A 25,664-nucleotide genomic window follows, 5' to 3' on the forward strand; every position below is an offset into this window, starting at 1 on the left:
TGAGCATGGGGATGATAGTAGGAATGATGAGAACAACTTAGGGCATCCTGAAAGACCTATGACCCTTGTGACCTTTCTAAAGGTTAACCCGCCTAAGTTTAAAGGTACACTCGTTGCGACCGATGCTGACAACTGGTTTCGAGGTATCGAACGATCACTGCGAGCGCAACATGTTCCGGAAGGCCAACACGTGGAGTTCGCTACTTATATGCTGGAAGGAGAAGCGGAGCATTGGTGGCAGGGGATACAGCGACTACTGCAACATAATAAAAATGACATTCCTTGGGATACCTTTAGGGATGAATTTTATAAGAAGTATTTCCCGAGAGCAGCACGTGATGCCAAGGAGATGGAGCTTATGCAGCTGAAACAAGGGGATATGATTATTGCTGAGTATGCCCGTAAATTCGATGACTTGTGTCGTTTCTCCAAGATTTGTCAAGGGAACCCAGCAGACTTTGAGGAATGGAAGTGTTTAAAGTTTGAAGGAGGACTCCGAGAAGAACTGATGAATTCTGTTGTTCCGCTAGAAATACGAAATTTTGCTGAACTAGTGAATAAAAGTAAACTAGTGGAAGAATGTTCAAAGAAGTTGGCGATAGCTCGAGCAAGTCGTAGGGAGGATTTACAAAGAGACTTTGTTCAGAATTTAGCCCCTCAAGGTCGCAACTTTAAAGCCATCGGTCAGTTCCAGCATTGGAATGGATACCACCGAGCTGTTAGCCTTCTAACTTGCAATAATGGTAGTGACAATAACCGTGACATTCGACAAGGACATGAGAGTTAACCTCACAAAGCTCAGAATGGTGTAATATGCCCAACTTGTGGAAAGAACCATGGTAGTAGGCTTTGCCGGGTTAGAACAGGTTTATGTTACTATTGTAATAAGGAAGGACATCGGGCAAGAGACTGTCGGAAAAGAATGGTAGATGAGTCTGCTGGCAACACTATAAAGTTTGGATCTATCGCTCGAGGTAAGTTCTATGCTAAGAATTTGCTTAAGTCAGATATCATTGCAACTTTTTACCTACGCCTCAAATTTTGAGGGCAAAATTTTCTTTTAGGAGGGTAGAATGTAACAACCCTAATTTTCGAGTACGTGAGATCTTTTCTAAAGATACGGAGAACTCCGGAGGATCGGTAAAAGGAGAACCTTTGATATATCATCAAGTATCTCATTCCACATTGTCATTATGTCATCTTTAAGCTAGAACCTTTTCCGAGTCAAGCTCGATAACGCAGTCACGAAGAACATAGTTTTTTAACCGTATCGGTTAGGAGTTTTGATCCGGTTTTTCGTAAATAGTCTCAGTTTGACGAACCGGACTCGATTCATGAGAGAAGAGAGATAATAGGGTAATATCATCATTATATGAGTATTAGAAGCTTCTTGAATGATATTATAAGGTTACCTTTTCTGTTTTTGTTAAAAACAGAAAATCGGTTTAACCGGGTTTACGGTTTACTGGTGCAGCTTAGCACCAGCACTCTCTGATGACTTTAGCAATGCTAAGGCCTCATCATACATGTTTTATTCTCATAATAAATATGTTACTAGTGTCATTTATGCTAGTAGCTCAGAAAATAATTTTTAGAGATATTTTTACGAGTGTTCTGATACACCTAGTTTTAGTTGTTATACACCTGAGATATTTTAATATTATTTTAATCCACCTCCAAGCCAACCAATCACAACTCACCCTACACCCCCAAAACCCCCAAGGCTGCCTCATTTGCTCATTGTGGCCGAAAATTACCAAGAGAAAAAGGAGAGAAAGTTCTTGGTTCATAAATCTTCAAAGCTTGATTTCTTCTGAACTAAAACTCAAATCAAAACTCCGATTTCACCAAAATGATCCTCTCTTCTTCCTCTACATAACCATGTGACTTATCAAGGCTGGAAATAAGGTGAGATGGCTGTCTCCCTCCCTCTTCAATTCGGTTTTCAAGGAAAACCATGCAAAACATGTGTTTTCTTGATGTTTTTCCTTAGGAATCATGCTTAACTTGACTTGAGGTCCAAGAAACGTGACTTTCCAGAAATTATAAGGTTAGAAATCACTTCCTAACATGCTGAGTGAGATTTGGTTAGTTGAGGGTTTTTGGATTTAAAGTTGTTCTTGATGTGATTTAGGAGGAAAAAGTGCTTAAGGACCACCTGAAAGTTTAACTGAATTAGGAGCAGCAAAATCAAGGTAGGGTGTCACGAAATTAATCTTGATTATTTGTGTTTGAGATGTGTGAATGTTATATTATTTGGCTGTGCTAAAAATTGGTTGCATATATGATTGATTCTTGGTGAAAATTTGGTGAAATTTTGATGAAATTTGATGAAATTTAAGCTTTAAAGTTCATGTTCTTGGGCAGCTGGGAAAACGAAACCCTAAGCTTAAATTGAGGGTCAATTTGTGTTGAAATCATGTAGAAAAGATGGGGTTTTAGTGGCTGCTAATTTATTATGAATTATAGTAAAAATCGGTTGCTGAAAAGACTGAAAAACGGGTAAAAACAGAGAAAGAATCTGAAGAATTTATGAAGAACATGAAGAACATTTTGAGTGTGGTGAAGAACATTGAAGAACACCTTTTAGATCTTATAAAGGGCAAGGAAGTAAATATTTTGGTGTTTGAGGGGTTGTTTGGTAATTTCTGAAAGTTAGGGTGGTAAAAGTAGAAATATTAAAAGTTACGGGTGGTAAAAAGTGAATTTTAAAGGTTAAAAGTAAAAGTGAGTTAATTTTCGAAAATTTAATAATAAAATAATAAATAATAATAAAATATTAAATAATAATATTTAATTAAAATAATATTTAATAAAAATAATTAAATAATGCAGAAAAGGCAGTTTTCTGTAAAAGCTTTAGAAAGACAACTTTAAGTGCAGAATCTCATAATTACCTTCATAAAACACTTAGGGAGTGGTAATAACATGTTAGTGAGGAAAAGATAAAGAAAAGATAAAGGTTGAAGAAAAGATAAAAGTCAAAGAAAAAGTCTGTAAAGTTTTAATGACAGAAAACAGACAGAGATTAGTGAACGAATTAGGGCAACTTAGATAGTACTTGAGTTGCGACTAGGGTTAGGTATTATATGAAAAGTTAAACTGTTTCAGTATAGACTTAATGAACCTATACTTGGGACAGGCTAACTATTCATACCGAAATTTACATAAGCTTCAACTATATATGTTAAGCAGAGAAAACCAGAGCAGAGTAGGGAAACACAGAGAACAGAATAATCAAAGTTGAGGAAAGAGATAAAGAGAAGAAGAGTAACATATATATAAAGGAAATAGTAATCAGAGAAAAATAACGAGATGCAGAAAATAGAGTAATTAGAGCAGAGTAAAGAGATAAAGAGAAAGTTAAGAAAGGTTTAGGAATATGTGTTAAGGATTCAAAGGGAAAGAGGAAATGAAGATTGATTTGTGGATTTGTTGAGGTTGAGAAAGGATAACGAAAAACGATAAAAGGCGGGAATACCCCACGAACTGTTAATTGTTTAACTACGGGGAACACCCATGAACTGATAATTGGTTGAATTCGGGAAGTACCCACGAACTGAATGATCATTGATCTCGGGGAAACCCATAAATTGTTATTTGTTTATAAGCGGGAAAAACCCACGGACTGATAATCATTGATTACGGGAATAACCCATGAATCGTTGTATGTTGATCTCGGGTATAACCCACGAACTGAAGATCACTATGTTATTGTGTATTGATCTCGGGGAATAACCCACGAACTGAAGATCTCTGTTTTATTGTTGTGAATTGATCTCGGGGACGCCCACGAACTGAGGATCACTGTTTCCCCTTGTGCGTATATTATGGGGTCGGGCTTTGCGCCGACTGCCCGTAGTCTCGAAGGAGTGGTATTCTTACCACCGACACATATGCACTAAGGACACAAAGGGAAGCCATATCTGGGACTTGTTCCTAGGTAATGTCGGGATGCAGGATGTAAACCGACACGTGAGCTCATGGCCTGCATAGGACAGACATGCATTATACTTGGTTGTGCATTTCCTCTGTTATGATTGTTGAGTAAATGTATGCTTTGTTTGTTTTTATTATATTCTTTGTATTTGTGTTGTATTTTCTTGTATTCTTTTGTTTGTGTCCTGCTTTCTGTTGTCTTTATTTTTTTTAATTTATCTATCTTCTGTTTACTGCTCATCTATATTCTGTTATTCATCTGCCAAACAACATAGAATTAATGAACTTAACTAATAACCCCGACCCTACTAAGAACTCCCCAGTTCTTACCCCTTCTCTCTCCCTTCCCCCTCCAGATGGAAGCATGAGTACCCTTCCGTAGTTCACTGATGACTGTTCGTAAAGAGGATTCCGCTCTAGGTAGTCTTCTAAGTCTAGGGTGAATTCCGTTCTCTGTTCATATGTATATACGGTGAGGCCAGCCAACGTCTGCAACCCGCTTATCTACAAACTTTAGCCTAACTCCTTTGTACGATGTTGCTGTTATGTGGCCACTCGATGAAGTACTTGAGAGATGCTCTTTGATGTCATATGATCGTGCAGAGGAGTAGTATACGACCTTCCACCTTTTGATGACGTTCCACCTGACTTGAGTTTAGAAGACCTAGAACGTATTTTCCCTCGCTTTAGTAGGTTAGATGGACTAGGTGAGTATAGAGTCTAGGCTAGCCTGGGCACCAGCTTAGGGACTTCTTGAACAGGTCAGGGCCTAGGATGTTGTATGTATATATGTATATAGTTATTATTTAGCTATATCTAGGGTGTTTTAACTAACGGTCTATGTTCTAATAAAGCTGGATCACGGAATGTTATCAACTGCTTGAGATGTATTTATGTGTGGTTGTTTATATCTGTTTTATCTATTATTATTCGTGAATTGCTTATGAATGATTCTGTTTATTAATCCAAATGTTTTCAAAAAAAAAGTACCTTGCAAATTAACTACGTTTTTAACAACGAATCAGGCTCATATGATAAATAATAGATAATAATTAGGAAGACAAGTTGGTAGCGCTCAGTTTCTAGTATGATCATGACGTACAAGAAATTGGATCGTTACAATTTGGTATCAGAGCAGTTCGTTCCCAGTAGAGCCTGGGGAGTGGATTGACTATGCTTCATTGCATACTCTGTTGTGTGTCTCATGCTTATAGGATATCTCAATGATATGTGTTGCATGATCGTTTCTGTGTTTTTATTTTGGGAATGTTCACACTTAACTCGAGGTATTGAGACTGATCACCTTAATAACGATTGTTTGGTGTGAACAGGACTACAATGAGACCACAGAGACGGAGTGCGCGAGAAGGAACCCCTAGTGATAACCGAGAGAGAGAACAGGAAACGTTTATCACTACCATGAACGCTGTAGCTGAGGCAGTGCGTGAGGCTGCAGTTGCAGCGGCTAGGGCCGTTGACCGTCTTGGAGTGAGAAACGGGAATGAGAATGAGCATGGGGAAGATAGTAGGAATGATGAGAACAACTTAGGGCATCCTGAAAGACCTATGACCATTGCGACCTTTCTAAAGGTTAACCCGCCTAAGTTTAAAGGTACACTCGTTGCGACCGATGCTGACAACTGGTTTCGAGGTATCGAACGATCACTGCGAGCGCAACATGTTCCGGAAGGCCAACACGTGGAGTTCGCTACTTATATGCTGGAAGGAGAAGCGGAGCATTGGTGGCAGGGGATACAGCGACTACTGCAACAGAATGAAAATGACATTCCTTGGGATACCTTTAGGGATGAATTTTATAAGAAGTATTTCCCGAGAGCAGCACGTGATGCCAAGGAGATGGAGCTTATGCAGCTGAAACAAGGGGATATGATTATTGCTGAGTATGCCCGTAAATTTGATGACTTGTGTCGTTTCTCCAAGATTTGTCAAGGGAACCCAGCAGACTTTGAGGAATGGAAGTGTTTAAAGTTTGAAGGAGGACTCCGAGAAGAACTGATGAATTCTGTTGTTCCGCTAGAAATACGAAATTTTGCTGAACTAGTGAATAAAAGTAAACTAGTGGAAGAATGTTCAAAGAAGTTGGCGATAGCTCGAGCAAGTCGTAGGGAGGATTTACAAAGAGACTTTGTTCAGAATTTAGCCCCTCAAGGTCGCAACTTTAAAGCCATCGGTCAGTTCCAGCATTGGAATGGAAACCACCGAGCTGTTAGCCTTCTAACTTGCAATAATGGTAGTGACAATAACCGTGACATTCGACAAGGACATGAGAGTTAACCTCACAAAGCTCAGAATGGTGTAATATGCCCAACTTGTGGAAAGAACCATGGTAGTAGGCTTTACCGGGTTAGAACAGGTTTATGTTACTATTGTAATAAGGAAGGACATCGGGCAAGAGACTGTCGGAAAAGAATGGTAGATGAGTCTGCTGGCAACACTATAAAGTTTGGATCTATCGCTCGAGGTAAGTTATTTGCTAAGAATTTGCTTAAGTCAGATATCATTGCAACTTTTTACCTACGCCTCAAATTTTGAGGGCAAAATTTTCTTTTAGGAGGGTAGAATGTAACAACCCTAATTTTCGAGTACGTGAGATCTTTTCTAAAGATACGGAGAACTCCGGAGGATCGGTAAAAGGAGAACCTTTGATATATCATCAAGTATCTCAATCCTCATTGTCATTATGTCATCTTTAAGCTAGAACCTTTTCCGAGTCAAGCTCGATAACGCAGTCACGAAGAACATAGTTTTTGAACCGTATCGGTTAGGAGTTTTGATCCGGTTTTTCGTAAATAGTCTCAGTTTGACGAACCGGACTCGATTCACGAGAGAAGAGAGATAATAGGGTAATATCATCATTATATGAGTATTAGAAGCTTCTTGAATGATATTATAAGGTTACCTGGTCTGATTTTGTTAAAAACAGAAAAACTGTTTAACCAGGTTTACGGTTTACTGGTGCAGCTTAGCACAAGCACTCTCTGATGACTTTAGCAATGCTAAGGCCTCATCATACATGTTTTATTCTCATAATAAATATTTTACTAGTGTCATTTATGCTAGTAGCTCAGAAAATAATTTTTAGAGATATTTTTACGAGTGTTCCGATACACCTAGTTTTAGTTGTTATACACCTGAGATATTTTAATATTATTTTAATCCACCTCCAAGCCAACCAATCACAACTCACCCTACACCCCCAAAACCCCCAAGGCTGCCTCATTTGCTCATTGTGGCCGAAAATTACCAAGAGAAAAAGGAGAGAAAGTTCTTGGTTCATAAATCTTCAAAGCTTGATTTCTTCTGAACTAAAACTCAAATCAAAACTCCGATTTCACCAAAATGATCCTCTCTTCTTCCTCTACATAACCATGTGACTTATCAAGGCTGGAAATAAGGTGATATGGCTGTCTCCCTCCCTCTTCAATTCGGTTTTCAAGGAAAACCATGCAAAACATGTGTTTTCTTGATGTTTTTCCTTAGGAATCATGCTTAACTTGACTTGAGGGCCAAGAAACGTGACTTTCCAGAAAGTCTAAGGTTAGAAATCACTTCCTAACATGCTGAGTGTGATTTGGTTAGTTGAGGGTTTTTGGATTTAAAGTTGTTCTTGATGTGATTTAGGAGGAAAAAGTGCTTAAGGACCACCTGAAAGTTTAACTGAATTAGGAGCAGCAAAATCAAGGTAGGGTGTCACGAAATTAATCTTGATTATTTGTGTTTGAGATGCGTGAATGTTATATATTTGGCTGTGCTAAAAATTGGTTGCATATATGATTGATTCTTGGTGAAAATTTGGTGAAATTTTGATGAAATTTGATGAAATTTAAGCTTTAAAGTTTATGTTCTTGGGCAGCTGGGAAAACGAAACCCTAAGCTTAAATTGAGGGTCAATTTGTGTTGAAATCATGTAGAAAAGATGGGGTTTTAGTGGCTGCTAATTTATTATGAATTATAGTAAAAATCAGTTGCTGAAAAGACTGAAAAACGGGTAAAAACAGAGAAAGAATCTGAAGAATTTATGAAGAACATGAAGAACACTTTGAGTGTGGTGAAGAACATTGAAGAACACCTTTTAGATCTTATAAAGGGCAAGGAAGTAAATATTTTGGTGTTTGAGGGGTTGTTTGGTAATTTCTGAAAGTTAGGGTGGTAAAAGTAGAAATATTAAAAGTTACGGGTGGTAAAAAGTGAATTTTAAAGGTTAAAAGTAAAAGTGAGTTAATTTTCGAAAATTTAATATTAAAATAATAAATAATAATAAAATATTAAATAATAATATTAATTAAAAATAATATTTTAATAAAATTAATAAAATAATGCAGAAAAGGCAGTTTTCTGTAAAAGCTTTAGAAAGACAACTTTAAGTGCAGAATCTCATAATTACCTTCATAAAACACTTTGGGAGTGGTAATAACATGTTAGTGAGGAAAAGATAAAGAAAAGATAAAGGTTGAAGAAAAGATAAAAGTCAAAGAAAAAGTCTGTAAAGTTTTAATGACAGAAAACAGACAGAGATTAGTGAACGAATTAGGGCAACTTAGATAGTACTTGAGTTGCGACTAGGGTTAGGTATTATATGAAAAGTTAAACTGTTTCAGTATAGACTTAATGAACCTATACTTGGGACAGGCTAACTATTCATACCGAAATTTACATAAGCTTCAACTATATATGTTAAGCAGAGAAAACCAGAGCAGAGTAGGGAAACACAGAGAACAGAATAATCAAAGTTGAGGAAAGAGATAAAGAGAAGAAGAGTAACATATATATAAAGGAAATAGTAATCAGAGAAAAATAATGAGATGCAGAAAATAGAGTAATTAGAGCAGAGTAAAGAGATAAAGAGAAAGTTAAGAAAGGTTTAGGAATATGTGTTAAGGATTCAAAGGGAAAGAGGAAATGAAGATTGATTTGTGGATTTGTTGAGGTTGAGAAAGGATAACGAAAAACGATAAAAGGCGGGAATACCCCACGAACTGTTAATTGTTTAACTACGGGGAACACCCATGAACTGATAATTGGTTGAATTCGGGAAGTACCCACGAACTGAATGATCATTGATCTCGGGGAAACCCATAAATTGTTATTTGTTTATAAGCGGGAAAAACCCACGGACTGATAATCATTGATTACGGGAATAACCCATGAATCGTTGTATGTTGATCTCGGGTATAACCCACGAACTGAAGATCACTATGTTATTGTGTATTGATCTCGGGGAATAACCCACGAACTGAAGATCTCTGTTTTATTGTTGTGAATTGATCTCGGGGACGCCCACGAACTGAGGATCACTGTTTCCCCTTGTGCGTATATTATGGGGTCGGGCTTTGCGCCGACTGCCCGTAGTCTCGAAGGAGTGGTATTCTTACCACCGACACATATGCACTAAGGACACAAAGGGAAGCCATATCTGGGACTTGTTCCTAGGTAATGTCGGGATGCAGGATGTAAACCGACACGTGAGCTCATGGCCTGCATAGGACAGACATGCATTATACTTGGTTGTGCATTTCCTCTGTTATGATTGTTGAGTAAATGTATGCTTTGTTTGTTTGTATTCTATTCTTTGTATTTGTGTTGTATTTTCTTGTATTCTTTTGTTTGTGTCCTGCTTTCTGTTGTCTTTATTTTTTTTAATTTATCTATCTTCTGTTTACTGCTCATCTATATTCTGTTATTCATCTGCCAAACAACATAAAATTAATGAACTTAACTAATAACCCCGACCCTACTAAGAACTCCCCAGTTCTTACCCCTTCTCTCTCCCTTCCCCCTCTAGATGGAAGCATGAGTACCCTTCCGTAGTTCACTGATGACTGTTCGTAAAGAGGATTCCGCTCTAGGTAGTCTTCTAAGTCTAGGGTGAATTCCGTTCTCTGTTCATATGTATATACGGTGAGGCCAGCCAACGTCTGCACCCCGCTTATCTACAAACTTTAGCCTAACTCCTTTGTACGATGTTGCTGTTATGTGGCCACTCGATGAAGTACTTGAGAGATGCTCTTTGATGTCATATGATCGTGCAGAGGAGTAGTATACGACCTTCCACCTTTTGATGACGTTCCACCTGACTTGAGTTTAGAAGACCTAGAACGTATTTTCCCTCGCTTTAGTAGGTTAGATGGACTAGGTGAGTATAGAGTCTAGGCTAGCCTGGGCACCAGCTTAGGGACTTCTTGAACAGGTCAGGGCCTAGGATGTTGTATGTATATATATGTATATAGTTATTATTTAGCTATATTTAGGGGTGTTTTAACTAACGGTCTATGTTCTAATAAAGCTGGATCACGGAATGTTATCAACTGCTTGAGATGTATTTATGTGTGGTTGTTTATATCTGTTTTATCTATTATTATTCGTGAATTGCTTATGAATGATTCTGTTTATTAATCCAAATGTTTTCAAAAAAAAAAAGTACCTCGCAAATTAACTACGTTTTTAACAACGAATCAGGCTCATATGATAAATAATAGATAATAATTAGGAAGACAAGTTGGTAGCGCTCAGTTTCTAGTATGATCATGACGTACAAGAAATTGGATCGTTACAATTTGGTATCAGAGCAGTTCGTTCCCAGTAGAGCCTGGGGAGTGGATTGACTATGCTTCATTGCATACTCTGTTGTGTGTCTCATGCTTATAGGATATCTCAATGATATGTGTTGCATGATCGTTTCTGTGTTTTTATTTTGGGAATGTTCACACTTAACTCGAGGTATTGAGACTGATCACCTTAATAACGATTGTTTGGTGTGAACAGGACTACAATGAGACCACAGAGACGGAGTGCGCGAGAAGGAACCCCTAGTGATAACCGAGAGAGAGAACAGGAAACGTTTATCACTACCATGAACGCTGTAGCTGAGGCAGTGCGTGAGGCTGCAGTTGCAGCGGCTAGGGCCGTTGACCGTCTTGGAGTGAGAAACGGGAATGAGAATGAGCATGGGGAAGATAGTAGGAATGATGAGAACAACTTAGGGCATCCTGAAAGACCTATGACCATTGCGACCTTTCTAAAGGTTAACCCGCCTAAGTTTAAAGGTACACTCGTTGCGACCGATGCTGACAACTGGTTTCGAGGTATCGAACGATCACTGCGAGCGCAACATGTTCCGGAAGGCCAACACGTGGAGTTCGCTACTTATATGCTGGAAGGAGAAGCGGAGCATTGGTGGCAGGGGATACAGCGACTACTGCAACAGAATGAAAATGACATTCCTTGGGATACCTTTAGGGATGAATTTTATAAGAAGTATTTCCCGAGAGCAGCACGTGATGCCAAGGAGATGGAGCTTATGCAGCTGAAACAAGGGGATATGATTATTGCTGAGTATGCCCGTAAATTCGATGACTTGTGTCGTTTCTCCAAGATTTGTCAAGGGAACCCAGCAGACTTTGAGGAATGGAAGTGTTTAAAGTTTGAAGGAGGACTCCGAGAAGAACTGATGAATTCTGTTGTTCCGCTAGAAATACGAAATTTTGCTGAACTAGTGAATAAAAGTAAACTAGTGGAAGAATGTTCAAAGAAGTTGGCGATAGCTCGAGCAAGTCGTAGGGAGGATTTACAAAGAGACTTTGTTCAGAATTTAGCCCCTCAAGGTCGCAACTTTAAAGCCATCGGTCAGTTCCAGCATTGGAATGGAAACCACCGAGCTGTTAGCCTTCTAACTTGCAATAATGGTAGTGACAATAACCGTGACATTCGACAAGGACATGAGAGTTAACCTCACAAAGCTCAGAATGGTGTAATATGCCCAACTTGTGGAAAGAACCATGGTAGTAGGCTTTACCGGGTTAGAACAGGTTTATGTTACTATTGTAATAAGGAAGGACATCGGGCAAGAGACTGTCGGAAAAGAATGGTAGATGAGTCTGCTGGCAACACTATAAAGTTTGGATCTATCGCTCGAGGTAAGTTATATGCTAAGAATTTGCTTAAGTCAGATATCATTGCAACTTTTTACCTACGCCTCAAATTTTGAGGGCAAAATTTTCTTTTAGGAGGGTAGAATGTAACAACCCTAATTTTCGAGTACGTGAGATCTTTTCTAAAGATACGGAGAACTCCGGAGGATCGGTAAAAGGAGAACCTTTGATATATCATCAAGTATCTCAATCCTCATTGTCATTATGTCATCTTTAAGCTAGAACCTTTTCCGAGTCAAGCTCGATAACGCAGTCACGAAGAACATAGTTTTTGAACCGTATCGGTTAGGAGTTTTGATCCGGTTTTTCGTAAATAGTCTCAGTTTGACGAACCGGACTCGATTCACGAGAGAAGAGAGATAATAGGGTAATATCATCATTATATGAGTATTAGAAGCTTCTTGAATGATATTATAAGGTTACCTGGTCTGATTTTGTTAAAAACAGTAAAACTGTTTAACCGGGTTTACGGTTTACTGGTGCAGCTTAGCACAAGCACTCTCTGATGACTTTAGCAATGCTAAGGCCTCATTATACATGTTTTATTCTCATAATAAATATTTTACTAGTGTCATTTATGCTAGTAGCTCAGAAAATAATTTTTAGAGATATTTTTACGAGTGTTCCGATACACCTAGTTTTAATTGTTATACACCTGAGATATTTTAATATTATTTTAATCCACCTCCAAGCCAACCAATCACAACTCACCCTACACCCCCAAAACCCCCAAGGCTGCCTCATTTGCTCATTGTGGCCGAAAATTACCAAGAGAAAAAGGAGAGAAAGTTCTTGGTTCATAAATCTTCAAAGCTTGATTTCTTCTGAACTAAAACTCAAATCAAAACTCCGATTTCACCAAAATGATCCTCTCTTCTTCCTCTACATAACCATGTGACTTATCAAGGCTGAAAATAAGGTGATATGGCTGTCTCCCTCCCTCTTCAATTCGGTTTTCAAGGAAAACCATGCAAAACATGTGTTTTCTTGATGTTTTTCCTTAGGAATCATGCTTAACTTGACTTGAGGGCCAAGAAACGTGACTTTCCAGAAAGTCTAAGGTTAGAAATCACTTCCTAACATGCTGAGTGTGATTTGGTTAGTTGAGGGTTTTTGGATTTAAAGTTGTTCTTGATGTGATTTAGGAGGAAAAAGTGCTTAAGGACCACCTGAAAGTTTAACTGAATTAGGAGCAGCAAAATCAAGGTAGGGTGTCACGAAATTAATCTTGATTATTTGTGTTTGAGATGCGTGAATGTTATATTATTTGGCTGTGCTAAAAATTGGTTGCATATATGATTGATTCTTGGTGAAAATTTGGTGAAATTTTGATGAAATTTGATGAAATTTAAGCTTTAAAGTTTATGTTCTTGGGCAGCTGGGAAAACGAAACCCTAAGCTTAAATTGAGGGTCAATTTGTGTTGAAATCATGTAGAAAAGATGGGGTTTTAGTGGCTGCTAATTTATTATGAATTATAGTAAAAATCGGTTGCTGAAAAGACTGAAAAACGGGTAAAAACAGAGAAAGAATCTGAAGAATTTATGAAGAACATGAAGAACACTTTGAGTGTGGTGAAGAACATTGAAGAACACCTTTTAGATCTTATAAAGGGCAAGGAAGTAAATATTTTGGTGTTTGAGGGGTTGTTTGGTAATTTCTGAAAGTTAGGGTGGTAAAAGTAGAAATATTAAAAGTTACGGGTGGTAAAAAGTGAATTTTAAAGGTTAAAAGTAAAAGTGAGTTAATTTTCGAAAATTTAATATTAAAATAATAAATAATAATAAAATATTAAATAATAATATTTAATTAAAAATAATATTTTAATAAAATTAATAAAATAATGCAGAAAAGGCAGTTTTCTGTAAAAGCTTTAGAAAGACAACTTTAAGTGCAGAATCTCATAATTACCTTCATAAAACACTTTGGGAGTGGTAATAACATGTTAGTGAGGAAAAGATAAAGAAAAGATAAAGGTTGAAGAAAAGATAAAAGTCAAAGAAAAAGTCTGTAAAGTTTTAATGACAGAAAACAGACAGAGATTAGTGAACGAATTAGGGCAACTTAGATAGTACTTGAGTTGCGACTAGGGTTAGGTATTATATGAAAAGTTAAACTGTTTCAGTATAGACTTAATGAACCTATACTTGGGACAGGCTAACTATTCATACCGAAATTTACATAAGCTTCAACTATATATGTTAAGCAGAGAAAACCAGAGCAGAGTAGGGAAACACAGAGAACAGAATAATCAGAGTTGAGGAAAGAGTTAAAGAGAAGAAGAGTAACATATATATAAAGGAAATAGTAATCAGAGAAAAATAAAGAGATACAGAAAACAGAGTAATTAGAACAGAGTAAAGAGATAAAGAGAAAGTTAAGAAAGGTTTAGGAATATGTGTTAAGGATTCAAAGGGAAAGAGGAAATGAAGATTGATTTGTGGATTTCTTGAGGTTGAGAAAGGATAACGAAAAACGATAAAAGGCGGGAATACCCCACGAACTGTTAATTGTTTAACTACGGGGAACACCCATGAACTGATAATTGGTTGAATTCGGGAAGTACCCACGAACTGAATGATCATTGATCTCGGGGAAACCCATAAATTGTTATTTGTTTATAAGCGGGAAAAACCCACGGACTGATAATCATTGATTACGGGAATAACCCATGAATCGTTGTATGTTGATCTCGGGTATAACCCACGAACTGAAGATCACTATGTTATTGTGTATTGATCTCGGGGAATAACCCACGAACTGAAGATCTCTATTTTATTGTTGTGAATTGATCTCGGGGACGCCCACAAACTGAGGATCACTGTTTCCCCTTGTGCGTATATTATGGGGTCGGGCTTTGCGCCGACTGCCGGTAGTCACGAAGGAGTGGTATTCTTACCACCGACACATATGCACTAAGGACACAAAGGGAAGCCATATCTGGGACTTGTTCCTAGGTAATGTCGGGATGCAGGATGTAAACCGACACGTGAGCTCATGGCCTGCATAGGACAGACATGCATCATACTTGGTTGTGCATTTCCTCTGTTATGATTGTTGAGTAAATGTATGCTTTGTTTGTTTGTATTCTATTCTTTGTATTTGTGTTGTATTTTCTTGTATTCTTTTGTTTGTGTCCTGCTTTCTGTTGTCTTTATTTTTTTTTAATTTATCTATCTTCTGTTTACTGCTCATCTATATTCTGTTATTCATCTGCCAAACAACATAGAATTAATGAACTTAACTAATAACCCCGACCCTACTAAGAACTCCCCAGTTCTTACCCCTTCTCTCTCCCTTCCCCCTCCAGATGGAAGCATGAGTACCCTTCCGTAGTTCACTGATGACTGTTCGTAAAGAAGATTCCGCTCTAGGTAGTCTTCTGAGTCTAGGGTGAATTCCGTTCTCTATTCATATGTATATACGGTGAGGCCAGCCAACGTCTGCACCCCGCTTATCTACAAACTTTAGCCTAACTCCTTTGTACGATGTTGCTGTTATGTGGCCACTCGATGAAGTACTTGAGAGATGCTCTTTGATGTCATATGATCGTACAGAGGAGTAGTATACGACCTTCCACCTTTTGATGACGTTCCACCTGACTTGAGTTTAGAAGACCTAGAACGTATTTTCCCTCGCTTTAGTAGGTTAGATGGACTAGGTGAGTATAGAGTTTAGGCTAGCCTGGGCGCCAGCTTAGGGACTTCTTGAACAGGTCAAGGCCTAGGATGTTGTATGTATATATATGTATATAGTTATTATTTAGCTATATCTAGGGGTGTTTTAACTAACGGTCTCTGTTCTAATAAAGCTGGATCACGGAATGTTATCAACTGCTTGAGATGTATTTATGTGTGGTTGTTTATATCTGTTTTATCTATTATTATTCGTGAATTGCTTATGAATGATTCTGTTTATTAATCCAAATGTTTTCAAAAAAAAAGTACCTCGCAAATTAACTACGTTTTTAACAACGAATCAGGCTCATATGATAAATAATAGATAATAATTAGGAAGACAAGTTGGTAGCGCTCAGTTTCTAGTATGATCATGACGTACAAGAAATTGGGTCGTTACAGGAAAAGTCGTCGAGATGTTATTATGAGAGCATAAGCAAATTTTTCTATTTTTTGATAGTTCAGCTCGGATTCTTGTAATGCTTTACTGATAAAGTATATGGGTTGTTGCCCGCTGTTGTCTTCTCGAACCAGTGCTGAGGCTATTACCTGATTTCCCACTGCGAGGTACAAGATGAGTGGTTCCCCTTCCCGTGGCCGACTTAATATAGGTGGCTGTCCCAGAAATTTTTTGACGTCTTGGAAGGCTTGCTCGCATTCAACTGTCCATTCGAACTCCTTTCCCTTCCTTAGAGTGGCGTAGAAGGGGAGAGATCTTATTGCGGATCCCGCTAGGAATCTGGACAAGGCTGCCAGCCGCCCGTTGAGTTGTTGTACCTCTTTGATACAAGTCGGGCTTTTCATGTCGAGTACGGCCCTGCACTTGTCCGGGTTTGCCTCGATTCCTCTCTGTGTGATCATAAAACCCAAGAATTTACCAGCTTCTACTGCGAAGGTACAGTTTGTGGGATTGAGTCGCATGCCGTGTCGTCTTATGGTGTTGAATACTTGTGTCAGGTCGGATAATAACATCTCTTCGTTTTGCGTCTTCACTAGCATGTCGTCTACGTAGACCTCCATGATCTTTCCGATGTGTTCCAAAAAAACTTTGTTCATTAATCTTTGGTAAGTGGCTCCCTCGTTTTTGAGATCGAAGGGCATAACAATGTAGCAGTAATTTGCCTTTGGGGTTAAGAAATAGGTTTTTTCATGGTCGCGTGGGTACATTGGGATTTGGTTATATCCCGAGTATAAGTCCATAAAGGAGAGGTATTTGTATCCGGAGGAGGCATCTACCAGTGCGTCGATGTTTAGGAGCAGATAAGGATCTTTCGGGCAAGCTTTGTTGAGATCGGTATAGTCGGTGCACATTCTCCACTTCCCATTTGACTTTTTTACCAAAACGACATTAGCAAGCCATAGCGGTTATTTGACTTCTCTTATGAAGCCTGCCTCCAGTAGAGCTCGTATCTGTTCTTCCACCATTTGAGAGCGTTCTGGTCCTAGCTTTCTGCGCCTTTGTTGTATCGGCCGAGATCCTGGGTAGACTGCTAGCTTGTGGCACATTAGTTTGGGATCTATGCCTGGCATGTCTGCGGCCTTCCACGCAAAGAGGTCGGCATTGTCGCGTAGGAACTGTATGAGTGATTCTTTTATGTCCCCTTTTAGGTGTGTGCCGATGTTGGTTATTTGGTCTGGGGTGTTCCCGATCTAGATTTTCTCTATTTCTCCTTCAAGTTGTGGGCAGAGCTCCTCCCGCCTCCGAACTCTACGGAGCTCGATTGTGTGGAATTCTTCTCCTCTGCCTCTGAGGTTTAGACTTTCGTTGTAACAGCGGCGCGCCATTTTCTGGTATGCCTTTACTATGGCTATTCCTTCTGTGGTTGGGAACTTCATGCATAGATGCGGAGTCGAGACTATTGTGCCGAGTTGATTTAATGTTATCCGACCTATTAGGGCATTGTAGGCTGAGCTTACATCAACGACAATGTAATCTATTTTGAGTGTTCTTGACTAACTTCCCTTTCCAAAAGTTGTGTGGAGCGGGATGTATCCCATTGGTTGAATCGGGGTATCTCCTAACCCAAACAGGCTGTCCGGATATGCTATGAGTTCTTTTTCTTCCAAGCCGAGTTTGTCGAAGGCAGTTTTGAATAAGATATCGGCAGAGCTCCCCTGGTCTATCAATGTGCGGTGAAGATTTGCGTTTGCTAGTATAATAGTGATCACCATGGGATCGTCATGCCCTGCCATGACGCCGGATGCGTCTTCCTTGGTAAAAGTGATCGCTGGGATGTCGGGTGTTTCCTTCTTTTCTGCGACGTGGTATACGTCTTTGAGATGTCTCTTGTGGGATGATTTGGAGATTCCTCCCCCGGCGAATCCACCGTGTATCATGTGGACATGTCTTTCTGGCGTCCGGGATGATCGTGTGGTTGGTCCGACGTCATCTGCTCTTCTTCTTTTCTTTTATTCATCATCATGGGTGGCTAGGTATTGATCTAGTTTCCCTTATCATACGAGCTTTTCTATGACGTTTTTCAAGTCAAAACACTCATTGGTAGGGTGCCCGTGGATCCGATGGTATTCACAATATTCAGCCCGGTTTCCTCCTCCTTTTTTGCCTTTGAGTGGTCGAGCTGGTGGTATTTTTTCTATGTTGCAAACCTCTCTGTAGACATCCACAAGAGACACCCGAAGAGTGGTGTAATTATGGTACTTTTTGATTTTCTCTCCATGTCGATCTTCCTTTCTTCTGGAATCTTTGTCTTTATCCCGAGGGGTGAACCCTGCTTTTGAGGTCTCTCTTAATCGGGATATATCCATGCATGTTTTGTTGAATCTCTCCATGTAGTTACGTAGGGTCTGCCACTCTCCTTGTCTGATTCCTAGTAAGCTCGGAGCGTGTTTAGCTTTGTCCTTTTGGATGGAGAATCTGGCCAGGAATTTTTTAGCCATGTCGTCGAAACTTGAGATGGACATAGGAGGGAGATTGTCGAACCATCTGATTGCTGTTTTTGTTAAAGTAGTTGGAAAGGCTTTGCAACGAATGGCATCTGAGGCATCGGTGAGGCACATTCTACTTCTGAAGTTGCTGAGATGATGGCTGGGATCTGTAATACCGTCGTATAAGGTCATGTCTGGGAGTTTAAAGTCCTTTAGGATTTTTGTCTTCATGAATTCTTTGGTGAATGGGTCTTGCTCCTTTCGTGCATTATCTTCGGGAATAGATTGGCTGTCTTTTGTCTTGACATCAGCTTCAAGTTTTAGGAGTTTGGTTTCCAGTTCCTGACGTCGCCTTATTTCTCTTTACAGATCCTTCTCGGCCTCTCGTTGACGTATGGCGTCTTCCTCAAGTTGTTTTAACCGATCATGGAATGCTCCCAGGGCTCCCTCGTTTGGGGAGTTCTTATTGTTGATTTGAGGAGTATCTTTTGGTGTTGTGCCCGCGTTTTTGTGCGGCGTTCTTTCTTCTAGATCTGAGGCGTGATCGTTGTCATGGTCATCCGCCATGGTAATGGGATGACTTCCAGGTCCCAGGCAACGGCGCCAATGTTCCGAGGGTTACGTAAAACTGTAGGTCGATCTTGGTCGAGATCTTCCGTGTGGGTCGGAGCTGTTGTTGTCCGACTTGTGGGACTTGGTGATGGTGCTGATCCTTCGCCCCCGGAGGGTGGGAGGTACCTGCAAGGGACTCCGATGCTTAAGTTAGCAAGGGTATTAAGCAGGTATTGAGTAGAATCAGAGTATGAGTTATACCTGGGTGCTCTAGCGTATTTATAGTAGCGTGGAGTGACCTTCTTAGAAAAGATAAGTTAGTTATCTTATCTTATCTTTATCTTCTGAATGAGGTCATCTTATCTTTCAAGGGAACCGCCCTTCTCTCTGTAGGCTTGGGCTGCCTTAGGATTTGGGGCGTGTTCCTCTATTTGTGCCCTTCTTTAGGCTTTCCTGGTGACTTGGCCGAGCTCTTTGGAAAGAGGTCGGGTTGTCCTGACCTGAAGAGGTCGATCGATTTGCCTGTAGAACATCCCGGGTCGGCCAGCTCGACCCAGGGTATGAACAATTGGCAAGTTGAATGCCAACCTTACAGTTTCTGGACTGAAATTCAAGTATTTCTCCCGAACCATTGTGAGCCAATTCTTTGGGTTCGGGTTTATACTTTGATCATGGTTCTTAGTGATCCATGCATTAGCATAGAACTCTTGAACCATTAAGATTCCGACTAGTTGGATTGGGTTGGTGAGTGCTTTCCAACCTCTTCTCTGAACCTCACGTCAGATCTCCAGATATTCACCCATTTTGAGCATGAAGAGGACCTCGAGGATCACCTTTTTCTTGGCCACAACTTCATAGAAGTGGTCTTGATGGACCCTTGAGATAAATCTCTCCATCTCCTATGACTCGAAGGTGGAAGCAACTGCCTTCCCTTTCCTCTTTCTAGTGGTATCTCCGGCCTTAGGTGCCATTCATGGTTATGGAAAAACAAAAAGCGGAGCTTTTTTCCACACCAAACTTAAAAGGTTTGCTCGTCCTCGAGCAAAAGAAAAAAGAAGGGAGTAGAAGAAGAAGAAATGGAAGATATGGGAGGGTATGAGTAGTTCGGGCAAGGGGGTTAGAAGTGTTTGTAATGTATGAAAATGAGGGTGGTAAGGAGGGGTATTTATAGGGTAAGGGAGATAGGGAATCTGTGTAGGAATGTGTGGGTTTGGAAGGGAAATAGTTTGAATTTCGATGGTGAGGTAGGTGGGGTTTTATGAGGGGTTTTTGGGGAAGAGTGGATGGATGTGAGTGGTGGAGGGATTATGGGGAAGAGGGTAGGATTTGATAGGTGAATGGTGTTTGGGGAAGAGTGTTATGGAAAGGTGTAAAGGATTTGATAGGTGGAGATCCTGCGGGGTCCACAGATCCTGAGGTGTCAAGAAATTCACATCCCTGCACCTTTCTGGTGGGTAAACACCCTTCTGCTGCCCTTCCCGGCGTTAAACGCCAGTCTGGCTTCCCATTTTGGTGTTTAACACCCAGAATGCTGCTAGACTGGGCGTTAAACACCCATTCTGCTAGCCTTATTGGCGTTTAACGCCAGCCAGACACCAGGCACCCTTTTTTGGCATTAAACGCCAGTCTGTCTGCCTATTCTGGCGTTTAACGCCCATAATGTTGCAAGACTGGACGTTAAACGCCCATTCTGCTATCCTTACTAGCGTTTAAACACCAGTAAGCCTGTCCTCTAGGGTGTGCTATTTTTTATGCTATTTTTGATTCTATTATAATTTTTTCTAGCTGTTTTTATGACTCCACATGATCATCAACCTATAAAAATCATAAACTAACAATAGAAAATAAAATGAAAAAGTAATTAATGTAGATAAAATTGGGTTGCCTCCAAATAAGCGCTTCTTTAATGTCAATAGCTTGACAGGAAGCTCTTATGGAGCTTCACAGGTGCTCAGAGCATGATTGTGGCCTCCCAACACCAAACTTAGAGTTTGAATGTGGGGGCTCTGCTTGACTTTGTATGGAGAGAATTGGATGAAACTTTTCATGCTTCTACCTTGAGCCTTAAACACAAGGTAGTCCTCATTCAATTGAAGGACTAACTCTCTTCTGTCTACATCAATTACAGCCCTTGCTATGGCTAGGAAGGGTCTTTCAAGGATGATGGATTCATCCTTATCCTTCCCAGTGTCTAGGATTATGAAGTCAGCAGAGATGTAGAGGCCTTCCACCTTCACTAAGACAACCTCTACAAGTCCATAAGCCTTTTTCATTGATTTGTCTGCCATCTCTAGTGAGATTCTTGCAGCTTGTACCTCAAAGATTCCTAGTTTCTCCATTACAGAGAGTGGCATGAGGTTTATACCTGACCCCAAGTCACACAGCGCTTTCTCAAAGGTCATGGTGCCTATGGTACAAGGTATTAAGAACCTTCCGGGATCCAGTTTCTTTTGAGGTAATGTCTGCTGAACCCAGGTATTTAGGTCATTGCTAAGCAATGGGGGTTCATCCTCCCAAGTCTCATTACCAAATAACTTAGCATTCAGCTTCATGATTACTCCTAGATACCAAGCAACTTACTCTTCAACAATGTCTTCATCTTCTTCAGATGAAGGGTACTCATCAGAGCTCATGAATGGCAATAGAAAGTTCAGTGGGATCTCTATGGTCTCTGTATGAGCCTCAGATTCCTATGGTTCCTCATTAGGGAACTTCTTAGTGGTCAGTGGACATCCATTAAGGTCTTCCTCACTGGAACTCACTGCCTTTTCACTCTCTCCAGGTTCGGCCATTTTGGTTATAGTTATGGCCATGCACTCTCTTTTTTTATTCTCTTCTGTATTGCTTGGGAGAGTACTATGAGGCATTTTAGTAACTCTTTTGCTCAACTGACCCACTTGTGCCTCCAACTTTCTGATGGAGCACCTTGTTTTAGTCATAAAACTGATTGTGGCCTTAGCTAGACCAGAGACTATGGTTGCTAAGCCAGAGGGGCTTTGCTCAGAATTCTTTGTCTGTTGCTGAGAAGATGATGGAAAAGGCTTGCTATTGCCAAACCTATTTCTCCCACCATTATTATTATTGAAGCCTTGTTGAGGCTTCTGTTGATCCTTCCACGAGAAATTTGGGTGATTTCTCCATGAAAGATTATAGGTGTTTCCATAGGGTTCTCCCATATAATTCACCTCTTTCATTGTAGGATTCTTAGGGTCATAAGCTTCTCCTTCAGAGGGGGCTTCTTTAGTATTGCAGGATGCAGCTTGCAATCTAGTCAGATTCTGAGAAATCATATTGACTTACTGAGTCAATATTTTATTCTGAGCCAATATGGCATTCAGAGTATCAATCTCAAGGACTCCTTTTTTCTGAGTCATCCCATTATTCACGGGATTCCTTTCAGAAGTATACATGAACTGGTTATTTGCAACCTTCTCAATGAGTTCCTGGGCTTCTGCAGGCATTTTTAGATGAAGAGATCCACCAGCAGAATGGTCCAATGACATCTTGGATAATTCAGACAGACCATCATAGAACATACAAATGAGGCTCTATTCTGGAAGCATGTCAGAAGGGCACCTTTTGGTTAATTTCTTGTATCTTTCCCAAGCTTCATAAAGGGATTCACCTTCCTTGTGTTTAAAGGTTTGGACTTCCACTCTAAGCTTGCTCATCTTTTCAGGTGGAAAGAATTTGGTCAAGAAAGCATTGACCAACTTGTCCAAAGAGTTCAGGCTTTTTTTAGGTTGTGAGTCCAACCATATCCTAGCTCTGTCTCTTACAGCAAAGGGGAAAAGCAGAAGTCTGTAGACCTCGAGATTAACCCCATTGGTCTTAACAGTATCAAGATCTCCAAGAATTCAGCTAAGAACTGATGAGGATCTTCTGCTAGAAGTCCATGAAACTTGCAATTCTGGTGCATTAGAGAAACTAATGAGGCTTAAGCTCAAAGTTGTTTGCTCCAATAGTAGGAATTGAGATGCTTCTTCCATTGAAGTTGGAAGTTGGTGCAGTGTAGTCACCAAGCATCTTCCTTGCATCTCTAGTATTGTTATTGAGTTTGGCTGCCATGTCTGCTTCTTTTTTGAAATTTTTTGTAAGGTCCTCTCCAGAGTGTTGTGCTTTAGCTTCTCTTAGCTTCCTCGTCAGAGCCCTTTCAGGTTCAGGATCAGCTTCAACAAGAATATTTTTATCCTTGTTCCTACTCCTATGAAAAAGAAGAGAACAAATGGAGTAGTGGAATCCTATATGTCACAGTATAGAGATTCCTTTATGTGAGTATAAAAATAGAAGAAAAAAAGAATGAGAAAAGGAAGGAGAAGAGTAAATTCGAATAGAGAGAAGAGAGAGAGGTTCGAATTATGAGTGGAAGAGAAGTGTTAGCAATTAAATTAGTAGAAGGAGATGAGAGAGAGAGTATTTAAATTTTAATTTGAAATAAGAGAAAAATATTTTTGTTTTTATTTAATTAATTAAGTTAGAATTCGAAAACTTGAAAAAGAATTAAAATAAAGTTAGAAGTTAAAACAATTAAAAAGAGTTTTGAAAGAGTGGTTGGTTGTTTTAAAAAATTAGAAGTGAAAAAGTAGTTAGGTGGTTTTAAAAAAGATAAGAAAAGTAAACTTTTTTTTTTAAATTAAAACAAACAAGTCAAGTGGTTAGTTGAAAAAGATTTGAAAATAATTTGAAAATATAGGAAGTTAGGAAAAGATTTTGAAATTGAAATTTTAAAAAGATATGAGTGAAATTTATTTTGAAAAAGAGTTGAAAGAGAAATTAAAAAGGTTTAATTTTTAAAACTAAAGTTGATGACTTGACTAACAAGAAATTAAAAGATATGATTCTAAAATTCAAAGATTGAACCTTTCTTAACAAGAAGGTAACAAACATGAAATTTTAAATCAAACCATAAATTGTTAGCAAGGATTTTTGAAAATGTGAAATGAAATTAAGAAAAGGATTTTTGAAAAATTAGTTTGAATGTTTTCAAACTCATAAAAAAATGAAAAAGATGAGATAGAAAGATATCATTGATAAAAGATAATCATGATGTGAAAAAGATCATATTTTGAACATTTTTATGCAAAAAATTATGAATTAAAACATGAAATTCAAAAAAAAATTTAATTGGAAACGAACTTACCTCCTTTTTGTCATCCTGGCGTTAAACGCCCAGAATCCTATCATTTCTGGCGTTTAACGCCCACTTGTCTGCCATTTTGGGCGTTTAACGCCCAGCCAGATACCTTAGTGGTGTTAAACGCCAGGAATCCTTCTTTACTGGGCATTTTTCTGAATGCCCAGAGTGCTGCCATTTCTGGTGTTAAACGCCCAGAATGCTACTTTTACTGGCATTAAACGCCCAGAATGATAGCCATTCTAGCGTTTAACACCCAGGATGCCTCCTTACTAGCGTTTTGACACCAATGAGCTCTTCTTCTCTGTGATTCCTCTATTTTGACTTTTGAATTTTTAATGAGGGATGAGGAAAACACGAAATGAAACAAAACATGAAACTTTTAAGATCAAAACAAGTAATGCATGCAAGAACACTTTGAATGTCAAGATGAACACCAAGAACACTTTGAAGATCATGATGAACATCAAGAACATATTTTTGAAAATTTTTTAGAAGAGAAAGACGTGCAAGACACCAAACTTAGAAATTTTGAATGTTTAGACACTATGGCTTTGAAAATGCACGAGAAAAACATGAAAAGACACAAAGCAAGAAAATTTAAATATCGAACAGGGAAAATCATCAGGAACAACTTGAAGATCAAAGAAGAACACAATGCATGAATTTTCGAAAATTTAAGAAAACTTAAAACATGCAATTGACACCAAACTTAAACTTTGACACTAGACTCAAACAAGGAACACAAAATTTTGTTGGTTTTTTTATGATTTTATTAAATTCTTTTGTATTTTTTTTCAAAATTATTTTGGAAAAGGAAAATAAAGAAATTCAAAATTTTTAATAAGAATTCTAGAGTTCATGCAATGTTAGTCTAAAGCTTTGGTCCAAAAGAATTAGACATGGCCAATTGGCCAGCCAAGCTTTAGCATAACAAATACAGATATGTGCAAACCTCAATCCAAAAGATTAGACATGGCTTAACAGCTAGCCAGGCTTTAACATATCTCATGAAGCTCTAGGATTCGTTCTTAAAAATTCTGAAGAACAAATATATTTTTTTTCGAAAATAAAAATAAAAAGTTTAAACATAAAATAAAATTACCCAATATAAGCAACAAGATGAACTGTCAGTTGTTCAAACTCGAACAATCCCCGGTAACTACGCCAAAAACTTGGTGCACGAAATTGTGATTCACACTTTTCACAACTCCGCACAACTAACCAGCAAGTGCATTGGGTCGTCCAAGTAATACCTTACGTGAGTAATGGTCGATCCCATGGAGATTGACGGCTTGAAGCAAGCTATGGTCATCTTGTAAATCTCAGTCAGGCGAAATTCAAATGGTTTTGAGGATTTGATAACTAAAAGATAAATAAAATGGAAAATAACATAGAGATACTTATGTAATTCATTGGTGGGAATTTCAGATAAGCGTTTGGAGATGCTTTGTTGCTTCTGAACATCTGCTTTCCTATTGTCTTCATCTAATCATGCGTTCTCCCTTCCATGGCAAGCTGTAAGTTG

The 25,664-nt window shown here is 39.0% G+C and overlaps 1 non-coding gene across 1 annotated transcript; it reads left to right on the forward strand.

Moving 5' to 3' along the window:
- Positions 1 to 22,559: 22,559 nt before the first annotated feature.
- On the forward strand, positions 22,560 to 22,667 carry LOC130937127 (small nucleolar RNA R71). The gene has a single exon (XR_009068359.1). It is a non-coding gene; the product is annotated as a small nucleolar RNA R71 (small nucleolar RNA).
- The last annotated feature ends 2,997 nt before the right edge of the window (positions 22,668 to 25,664 follow it).

Source organism: Arachis stenosperma, chromosome 6 (assembly GCF_014773155.1).
Source record: "Arachis stenosperma cultivar V10309 chromosome 6, arast.V10309.gnm1.PFL2, whole genome shotgun sequence".
Lineage (NCBI taxonomy): Eukaryota > Viridiplantae > Streptophyta > Magnoliopsida > Fabales > Fabaceae > Arachis > Arachis stenosperma.